The 11,709-nt window shown below is 30.9% G+C and overlaps 1 long non-coding RNA gene across 1 annotated transcript; it reads right to left on the bottom strand.

The window, feature by feature from the left end:
• Positions 1 to 3,817: 3,817 nt before the first annotated feature.
• On the bottom strand, positions 3,818 to 11,196 carry LOC120355676. Its single transcript, XR_005573737.1, has 3 exons — positions 10,834 to 11,196; positions 4,894 to 5,017; positions 3,818 to 3,964 (listed from the first exon to the last, which is right to left on the bottom strand). It is a non-coding gene; the product is annotated as an uncharacterized LOC120355676 (long non-coding RNA).
• Between the last annotated feature and the right edge of the window lie 513 nt (positions 11,197 to 11,709).

Below are 11,709 nucleotides of genomic sequence, written 5' to 3'. Positions count from 1 at the left end.
AATGGGTGTTTACATTTTTAATATTTTAGTTACAAACCCTCATTTCTTCAAAAACTAAAACTTCAATCAGCCGCCATTTTGGATACATTATCATAGACATTATTATTGATGTAATCTTTCTTGTTTTAAAAAGACCTTTAAAATGATTAACCACACAATGGGTGTTTACATTTTAAATATCCCAGTTACAACCCCCAAGTAAACACGTTATGTGGGGTTGGAACTTGGTTGTACATTAAAAGGTAGAGTATTCTATCAATAACTGATCCTGAAAGTTACAGAATTATATCTACAACTGTCTCAAAATTATTGAAGGGTTCCCATACATATGACTCACTCTGTATATGTGCATATGTATCGTTGAATTTCAAAGGTTGTTGAAAAACTATGTTTGAAGGAGGTTCCGTCTTGGGTAGCAGTGATTAGATATTGGATGCAAAAGAAGACATTGGAAAGAGTATTGGGAGCAAGCGGTGAAGTGGACGAAACGATGAGTTCTTCTTTGATTCAAGTAACTGATTTGCAATTTCTCCACATGTATTGGGACTACTAATTTATGATTATTCCATACTTTCATAAAAGAAAGCCTTTTTGACATGATTGTTTTATTCACAAATAAGTTTATTGAATGAACTATTTTCATTTCACATCATATTGGACACTTCAATTTCTATCTGTAAGTCAAATATTTTCTTGGATTTTTATTTTTATACTTTGAAAACATGATCAATAATAATAATTTACTAATGATGAATTTTATGATGAATATGTATGTCATTGGCCTTTGATGATACTGCTATTTCCTTATAATTGGAAAAAACTCAAGAATAGTATAATAGTAGGTTGCCTTGATCACATAAGACGCGTGGAGACCGCAGCCTGCTATGGTGTGACGTCATGCTGCGACCTCTCGCCCTGGCTTAACATGCATTCAAATGTAAAAATGCCAACTTTGAGCCCTCATAGCAAATCAACCATCAACTTTACATAGAAGTGATTGACATCAAAATGTTCAGCATTTTATCCCCTTTGAAACAATATCAAACTAATTTTCAGTAAAAATCCTATAAATGTTACCGGCGAGTCTAAAACAAATCGTTTGAACACACAATTTGATTTGATGATACCATTTCAAATACGTTTTTGTACTTTCTATTAGTTTTTTCTGCATCGTTTTAGTTCTTTCTCTTAAACAGATTCTATTCTCATTTAGAAATTTTATCCTTATGAAGTCTGTGGAAAGAACTAACAGCTTCTTTAGGAATTTCAGGATATTAACGTTATTTTATCAACAACTCCTGAAAATAGCAATGCGAACCCATCAACGGTTGCCTAGCTTTATCACAAAAATAAACAGTCTAGATAAGCCCTAAGAATATATGAACATCATTTAAACATTATAAAGATTTTTATTTATCCCAATTATGATAAAAAAATAGATAATCATGACTTTAATGACTTTAATGCTGTTATTTTATCAAAAATAAAGCGCATTACACTACTGTACTGTAAAGTAGTTGAATAATTTCATGAATAATTAATGTTATATTATTTGTGAATAATATATGGTATTTCTTTGTAAATTGTGTCCATGAAAATAATCAATAAAATATACTAATAATCGTCAATAATAATAATAATACTGCACTGAGCAGAGACAAAAACACAATACAAGAGCAACGTGTTGGCACTACGCTTTCCAGTAGACAACTGAAATAATTATTAGTAACCAGACAGTTCAACGTTCTAAAAATAACTTGTAACCATGGTGAACAGTTCCATGATTTCGCTAAATTGGTTCTAGGTATATGTCAATTAATAAAGTCTTAAACAAATATCATTAATACAAATGCTTGCAACTAGCATTCCGGGCGACGATACAACTATCAATTTTCACAAACAATTGTCAAATAATAAACAATCATTTTTAATATTATTGGACGACCAGCATAAAATTAAATAAGTTCGCTTCATTTTGTCATATTATTGTTAAATAAGTCCAAAACAAATAAGTTACCAGCCTTTTCACAAATATGAATAGGTTTTACCGATTGAATATAGTGATAGATTCAAGGACTTTCTACACTTTTCGAAATGAATTAATGTTTTCAAAATACACATTGATGTGGAGCTTGTTTCTTTCTGAATTGAATAGCATATTCATTTTTTATCAATACAGCGGTTTTTATGTGAGGAAGTGATATTTGACGCGGTGTTTTGTATGTAATTCTTATGGGAAGCCGGCGTTTGCCACGTAGGCTCATGCCATCTCATCCGCGTATGTATACGCGATTGAGGCAACCTGCTATACACTATCCTTGGTTTACACTCACCATTCTATATAAAGACCGAGTGGCACATATATGTGTCACGAGTTAAAAAACCCTGAAATTTGAGAAACTTGAGGAATTTAACGATCTTCCAGAGTAATTCAAATTACTGTTAAGGAAATATTCATTTCAACAGGTGATATGATTTGGAATGTGTGGAGTATTCTGTATTAATTGACTGGTATATATGAAGTAAACCTAATTTTTTATGGGAGGAGTTGATTAGTCATGTCGCACATATATGTGCCACCCAGGAGCGAATGTGCTATTCCTTTATAGTCGAATATATGACATTTTTGGTTATGTAAATATGGATGTTACTTATTTTTATTGTATGTTAATTTTTATATGTTAGCAAGGTTAGCGTTTTAGGCAATATTTACACTGCACTGTAGTAGATAGCCGTATTTGTTTTTCAAACCATACCTGTAGGTATGTAAATAAAAACAGAAATTCAAGTACCCATTTTAAAATTGGCATATTTCTTTTTAGAAATAAAAATATTAGAATAATATTATTTTTATTTTTCTTTGATTTCTATTCTCAAGTATTATTCAAAAGTAGCCCTAAAGAAAAAAGACTATAGGTATGTTTTATCCCAGTAATGCGTTCACACTAACTCACTCAAAGTTGCAACCATATTAGTCCAGTCAATATAGACATGAAAAAGAGGGCCTGCTAGTAATTATATTTTATTTCTGATTTTTATACCTATATTTTTTAAACATCAATGAAAATTAAACTTTAACTTTCAGCAGTAAAATTATAAAAACATTTTGGGACATATTATTCATTATCAAAATTTGGGAATAAAATAGTTTTGGGCAAAGCCTGCTATTCTTTCCAAATTATATTTTTATGATTTGTGATTGTATCCACAAAAGGATAAATAAATTCAGAATCAACCAATATTTGCATGATAAATAATTGTCTTGTTCTATATAGATACAGAGTGGCCCAAAAACCTTGTATTTTCAATAAAATGGATATTTTCAGAAAATATTTTTTTAATAGTTCAACAATACAATGAAGAATCTATCCTCTAAATCTCAAGGATTTATCTTTTATCGAATTTTAAATGTTCTGTCCCAAAATTCAAACTTTAGGCTCTCATATCTCAAAAAGTAATGATCGGAAAAAATGTTTTCCTGAGAATACCTTTTCATTTTGATAGGTTGATGATATACAAACCGAAAAACTTTGAAAAATATCACCAGTATAAATTTTATTTTCAGCCTTTGCACAACCTTAAACCGACTCTAGCCGCGGTTCACACTTCTGCCAGTTCACTCATTCGTCAAACTTCTTATAACATATCCAACATTATTGAGATTTATTGTGACTTGAGACTCCAATATGGTTCTTTGGAAATTACTATACTAATTTGCAGCTTGTTTTACAATAAATTTTTGCTTCATATGAAATTAAAAATCTGAGCCTATTCAATTATAAAGTTATCATTTTAAAATTTTAAAACTGCTTTAGTGATTAGGAAATAGTATAGTGCAACTTACTGAAAATGGTTTCCATCAGATGTAGAAAGGAGTTTTAAATCTAAAACTGTAGTTGGCAGCATATTCGTCTGTCATGGTGGATTTTGGTATATGCGTCTGCAGTTCTATTCCCACCTTTGCCTGAAATCAAATGATACATTAAATGTATGAAAGCGATTTTCTAATTGAGAGGAATTTATAAGTGATAGTAAATGATATAACAATAAACCAATACAAGAGAGTTTTCAAGGACCTTACATAGTACTGAACTAATTATCAAATTGTAGCCTATCAATAAGAATGATTGCTTCTACTTACAATTTATCTAAAGTATTTATCAAGGGGGTTATTTTATACTGGTCATATTGGAATAAATATGGTTTCATCTAATCAAAATATAAAAAAAATTTAGTTCATGTCCCTAACAAAAATGTAACTATAGTCCCTAATAAATATAACTAATAATTAGTAGGTGGTGTTATGAATAGTTCTATTATTGTAACATTTTACAATAGCTTCTTTTATATCATAACCATCCATGATATTGAATCAATCTATTATAATATTACTATCATATAAATCATATAATCACTAGCTTAAAATGTATTGAATCATGAAATTAAAACCACTAACTTGATAGTTTTTTACAAGTTTGAAGTTAACCAACAATGGTAACAGTTTAATCAACTATTAGACCCGGTTGCACAAAAGCCAGTTAAATTTTAACCGTGATTAACTTCACGAGAACCAATCAGAGAATGCGTTTTTGATAAAACGGCTTCTCTGATTGGCTCTCGCGGAATTAATCACAGTTAAAATTTAACCGCCTTTTGTGCAACCGGGCCTCAGTGTTTGAAAATGATAAACTTTCAACTTATACACACTAAAAATTGCAATTACTGTTATATTAGGGTTATTAATAGGGCTTGACATAAAATCTTAAAACTGCTCCAGTAATTCTTGAATATAGGCTATTGTAGGTAGCCTAAGTTTGTTTGTTAAGGTTACAAGTAAGTTTGTTTATGTATGTTGAAAAATTTGATTATTGGAGGAGATAGAGTGCAACTTACTGAAAATGGCTTTCATCAAATGTAGAGAGAAGAACTTTTTTCAAATCTAATCCTTGGCATCATATTCATCTGTCATGGTGGATTTTAGTATAATATGTATCTGCAGTTCTATTCCCACCTTCGTCTGAAATCAAATGGAACATGTATGAAAGCAATTATCTAATTGAAAGAAATTTTGGCTAAAGTGCACGTCCAGTGCCAACATACCTGTCATCAAATTTTTGGTTGGGATCGATTTAGTAGGCCTATGATATTTTGAGCACAAAATCAAAAAATTAAACGGCGGTCACTATTGTTTTCAAAATAAACTAAGTTCAAAGTAGCACAACTTTACATGCATTTAACCTATGCTATAAGTAGCAACCATAAGTAGCTAAGGTTAGGAAAAGCTTTAGGTTAATAAAGCTTAGGCTAGGAAAAGCTTTGGGTTAGGAAAACTCAGATTGGGAATATCATAATTTGATGATTTCAATAATAAAATGGCTGCTACTCATAGGTTAAATGCATGTGCTACTTTGAACTTAGTTTATTTCAAAAACAATAGTGACCGTCGTTTAAATTTGTGATTTTGTGCTCAAAATAGCATACTTAATAATCGATCCCAACCAAAAATTTGATGACAGGTATGTTGGCACTGGACGTGCATTTACACCGAAATTTTGAAGTAACTTAATAATTTAGTATGGTTTTAATAAATTGATAGTATTAAAACAATAAACCAATACACGGGAGTATTTAAGGACCTTACATAGAACTGAACTAATTATTAAATTGTAGCCTATCAATAAGAATGATTGCTGCTATTTACAGTTTATTTAGAGTATTTCTCAAGAGGTTGATTTGAAACTAGTCATATTGAAATAAATAATGTTTTATCTAATCAAAATACTGTATTCAAAAAGTTAATTAGGTCAAATGTAACCATAGTCCCTAATATACCGGAGGTTTGACCTTGAGGTTTTGTGAATGAAAGTCATACATAATTTCGCTCCTGGGTTTTGGAAGATTTTGTGTTATAAATAGTCACGGATAAGTACAAATTTTGTATTAATTTCATTATTAATTGTTTCTTGATCACGTTTTATCATTTTGTTTTAGATTTTAATTCTTAATTCTATTTTATAAGCCAAACATCGTTTAGAGGTTATTTTGAGGTTAGGTTTTCGAGATTTAAAAATAAACATAGATAGTTTACTTGACTAAAATTATAACCTAATTAAAATCCTATCATTTATAAATCAATTATTATTATTGCAAGTAATATAATTTCTTAGATAGGAAGATGAGCTCAAATAGAACACCGAAGGTTATTAATAGAAATGTAAACATAGCGGGAGTACTTACGCGTTCCCAAAACCAAAATTCAAAAACGCCAAAACCAAAAACCCCAGTTCCTCAAACTACTTTAGCCGAAAAAGTTGCTCAACTACAAAGTAGCCACACTAATTTAAAAAACCAATTAGAAGTAACTCTAAAAACGTCTGAGGAAGAAAGGTTAGGGATGGTAGAAGAAATTAAATCTTTGGAACTGATTATAAAATTACAAGATGAAGACCATAAAAAAGAAATACTAAATCTAAAAAATCAATGTAGTCTAATGTCGGAGGAAATAAAGAAACTAAAATCTAAATTTGATAATACTAAATGTATGATAGAACCTCCGTCCAAATGCAAAAAAATAGAATCTAACCTAAATGATGGGAAATGCTCTGAAAATGGTCGAAATAAAACGTACAGTGAGGTTTTGAAGACAGCAACCAAAAATATAGCTGAGGGAAATAAAGATAGGAAAGGGAGAGTTCTGCTACTGACGTCCAGTCATGGACGTGATTGCAGTGATCTCCTTGATAAAAGATTGAAAAATAAATTTGATGTCCAATGTTTTTTCAAGCCAAGTGCATCAATTAATGCAGTTGTAGAGTCAGCTAGGGAACAAACTAAAGACTTTGATGAAAATGACTATCTAATTGTACTGGGTGGCTCAAATAATATAAATGAACCTAACTTGAATCATCTTCCTCAAGTAACAGAAAAAATCAAGGAAATTGTGCCACTCAGCAAAAAAACAAACTTAATAATAAGTACTATTCCTAATAGGTTTGATAGGCCAGAATTAAATGAAGCAATCAATTCGACAAACAAATCAATCCATAATACAATCAACAGCCTAAAAAATAAGAATTCTAAACAACTGGGGATTTGTTTTCTAAATGAAAGGCTGAAAAGACATAACTTCACTAATCATGGGTTGCATCTAAATCGATCTGGCAAAGTAATCTTTTGTAATAGATTGGCAGAGCTGATTGAAAGCCGTTTGCAATCCTCTGGTTTAAAAACAGTCAAAAAAACAAATAACGATTTTTTAGTAAATTGGCTCAAAACAGGGAAAGGGAAATAGCTACAAATGCTAGAGATAGAGTAGCACAAGATGGTAAGGTTTTTAGTATTTATCATCAAAATATTCAGTATCTTCGCAACAAAATTGACAGATTAGAAGTATTTCTTAAACAGGAGGATCCTGACATTGTTATTTTCACAGAGCATGGCTTAAAAATAAAGGAAATAAATCAAGTTAGGATTCCAGGCTATTCACTGAGATCAGAATTTTGTAGAATAGCTCATAGAAGTGGTGGTGTATGTATATTCACTAGCAATGCTAAACATACCCAAACTTATGAACTGGATTTTGTTAAGAGATTTTCTGTTGAGATGGATTTAGAGGTGACGGGACTAAGGTTAAAAATTGATGATCGATTTGAGGTAGCAGTGTTAGGTATCTATAGGTCACCAAATGGAGACTGGCAAAAATTTTGTGAGCTGCTCCATACACTTTTGGAAATTACAACCGCTCGTTTCACAAATGTTATAGTAGTAGGAGATTTCAATACCGATTTTGCCAGGCAGGATAAAATGACAGAGGATATTAGAGATATTATTAATATGAATAATTTAGAAATTAAGGTCCACGAATATACAAGAGTAACTCGAACTTCACAGACAATTATTGATAATATCCTCACAAATATAGAAGGTTGTAATGTCAGGTTAGGTAGCTCAGATCTATCAGATCATAACTATCAAATTTTAGATGTTAAGTTGCAGGGCCAGAATCCAAGCAGAAAAAAAACTTTTGTGAAAGAAATTCAGCAATATGAGCTAGGAAATATAAATTGTTTGAAGCAGGAACTGCTTCAAGAAAATTGGAGTAGTGTTTATAACAGTTGTAACCTAAATTACAAATATAAGCAATTCATTGATACTCTAAGATTTCACATTAGTGTATGCTGTCCAATAAAAAAAGTCAAAGTAAAAAGTAAATTAAACAAAGTAGATGAATGGATAACTGAAGATATTCTTACTCAAAGAAATATTGTTAGGGAAGCTTATGAGGAATTTAAATTAGTGAGGGATGTTCCGAGTGAAGTCAAATACAAATGTCTAAAGAAAAACTATGCAAAAGAAGTGAGGAAAGCTAAGTGTAAGAAAACAGCTGAAATATTAACAACTAGTACCAATTTTAACTCTGCTGTTTGGGAGGTAATTAATAGAAATAGGAGAGCAGCTCAAAAAGATACAGTTACTAATGTCCCTAGGATAATCGATGAACATGGAAATTATATGGATGATAGTATAGACATTTGTAACTTTTTCAATAAGTATTATCAACAGGTTGCATATAATCTCCAAAAGTCACTGAACACTAATACTTATAATACAACTACATTAAATGCTGAGCCAATTGAAAAGGTATTTAAATTTCATCCATTATCAAGAGATGAGTTGTCAAGAATAATAAAAAATTTGAATAACAAAAAAACAGTAGGATTGGATGGGGTCTCAAGCAAAATTTTAAAAGAATGTGAAAATGAATTACTGGACCCTTTATTGCATCTCCTTAATACTTCACTAGAGCAGGGTATTTTCCCTGATGATCTGAAACAAGGAAAAATTTTGCCAATTTTCAAGAGCGGTGATTCTGAAAGAGTTGAAAATTATAGACCCATTAGTATTCTAAATGTAATAAGTAAAATTTTTGAAAGAGTAGTTTTAAATAGGCTATTGATGCACCTGGAAGAAATTAATTTCATATGTGATGAACAGCATGGGTTCCAGAAAGGGAAATCTACTAAGACTGCAATAGTATCCCTTGTTGAAAGACTAATAGATATAATAGATTCAGGTGAGAAGGCAGCCGCAATATTTCTTGATTTATCCAAAGCTTTTGATTGTGTGAACCATAGAATATTATTGGAAATACTAAAAACTGTAGGTGTGAATGGTATAGAACTAAAATGGTTTGAATCATATCTCATAGGTAGAAACCAGTGTGTTGAGCTTACCAAGGTGGATGGGAATGAAATAGTAAAAATTAAATCTCAAAAACTGGAGGTCCAGGCTGGAGTACCTCAAGGCTCAATTCTGGGTCCCTTACTGTTTCTGTTGTATGTGAACCAATTACCAAAAGAGTTAAAAGATCACAGAGCTCTGTTGTTTGCTGATGACACATCGCTTATCTTTAACAATTATTTATTAGATAGTCTAGAAATAAATGCTTTTACTGGAGTACAGTCAATTGTCCAATTCTTGAAGCAAAGGCAATTAACAATAAATAGTAAGAAATGTCAATTCCTACAATTCAAAAGTAAATATAATTCAGTAGAGGATAGAGAAATAAATGTGTTTGTAGAGGAAAATGAATTAGACCAAGAAGAGAAAGTAGCATTCTTGGGAATTTTATTGGACAGGAAATTAACATGGCATCCTTACATTGAGAGGATATGTAATAAGATATCATCTGGGGTATTTGTCCTGCGGCAGCTTGCTAGGCTGAATGATAAAAAACTACTGTTAACTGCTTACCATGGACTTATACTATCTCATATTAGGTATGCTATTTTAGTATGGGGTAATTCATCTCAACAAAATATGGACAGGGTGTTTAAGATTCAAAAGAAGGCACTCAGATGTATAGAGAAAGTGAATAGGTTAGACTCTTGTAGGCCTTTATTTAAAAAGCTTGGTCTATTAACTGTGCCATCTTTGTATGTATATGAAGTTGTAATGCATGTGAAAACGAGTGGTGTGATCCAGAATTCAGATGTTCATGAGTATAATACGCGAAACAGAGCAGATTATCATATAATGGGTCACAATAGTAGGTTATTTGAACAAAAACCAGATTATATTGGTAGGAAATTTTATAACAAGCTACCTCAAATCTTGAAAAGTAATGATGATTTGAAGATTTTCAAAAAACAAATTAAAAAATATTTAGTTGATAGAGCTTTTTATAGTGTACAAGAATTCCTTTCAAACCTAAACTAGGTTGAACTACTTAGTGTTAGAATTATTATGTAATAACATGACTTGTCTTATACTCCATGACTGGAGTCTTTAGGACGTAATCTTAAAAAAAAAAAAAAAAAAAAAAAAATATGCCTATAAATAACTATAATATTATTAGTGGGTAAGCCTATTCTGGTATTAGCTTTATTATTGTAACATTTTACAATAGCTTCTTATATCTTAAACATTCATAATAATTAAATCAATCTATTATGATACTACTGAATCAGATAATCACTAGTTTAAAAATTATTACCTAAATAATAAAATCAAAACCACACTTGATAGTTGTTTTACAAGTTTAAGGTACCAACAATGTTAACAGTTGGTTAAATCAACTGTTTGGGTTTAAAAATAGAAAAAATTAACTTATACACACTAAACATTGCAATTAATGTTGTATCAGGGTTATTAATAGGGCCTAACATAATTTATTATTTACCATAGTGCTTTTAAAAACAACATGTGCTTTACAAATTTATCTGGGGAATAACGCTTTGCCAAAACTAGGCTAAACAGCTTTGTTTAGTAGGTAACTTCTGTATGCTATTAAACTTATCAATAAATATCCTAGACATAAATGAATGATCTTACCTTAATTTAAGACCTTCAGCAATCAAAAATTATCATCAACTTGATGATGCGATAAAATAAAGGATAAACAAGCAATGAACGAACTTCACCTTCAACTACTGAAAACTGAAGGAGACAGGCACAGGCACAGGGCATCTTTAATGGCTGTCGCTCAAGCGCAGTAGTGCACAAGCATGAATACCCCGGGAGTTTCAAAGTTATTGATATAGACAATCTTTATTGTTAACATTAAAACAGTCCATATTTCTGGGACGGATTAATGATTTCTTTATGGGGGACATTAATTTTGTGCTTCCACTGAAATAATGTTGGAATCAATAAAATAGTACCTAGTTTATTATTATTTGAATTTAAAACTTGAAAATTATTTCATAGGCTTGGTGTGTGACATGATTTTTAATACAAACTGGAATCTAATTTGAAAAAATGATATAACTTTTTCAATTTTGGATGGAAACATTTGAAATTCTAGGACAATGTTTATAACATGAACAGAATCGTTAATTATTTTTTTCAAAATTCTCCATCATCAATTACCAATTATTTAAAATTTTAAACGTTAGTAGCCCGTCAACGGCCCGTCTGACGGGATTTTTGCATTGAGAAGAAGTGCTGGAAATCTACTTCTGTAGCCGAATAAGTGATAAAAGACTGCTTTTTTGAACATTTTTAGGAAACTAGAAATCGATCAATTTTTTCCAAGTCCTATCTGGATTAAAATTAGCGCAAAAGGTCTATTATATCATCAACAGTACGTTGTAGACGATTTTCGCAAGAGACAAAAAGTGTTTGAAATTCAATCCTGCATCCGAACTATTGATTAGAAATACAATTTTTCGACTTTTTTGGGAAACTTGAACATCTGGCAAATTTATT

The sequence above is a fragment of the Nilaparvata lugens genome, unplaced genomic scaffold, assembly GCF_014356525.2.
Source record: "Nilaparvata lugens isolate BPH unplaced genomic scaffold, ASM1435652v1 scaffold4200, whole genome shotgun sequence".
Lineage (NCBI taxonomy): Eukaryota > Metazoa > Arthropoda > Insecta > Hemiptera > Delphacidae > Nilaparvata > Nilaparvata lugens.
The sequence above is the reverse complement of the archived record's forward strand: the minus strand, read 5'-3'. Positions and strand labels throughout refer to the sequence as shown.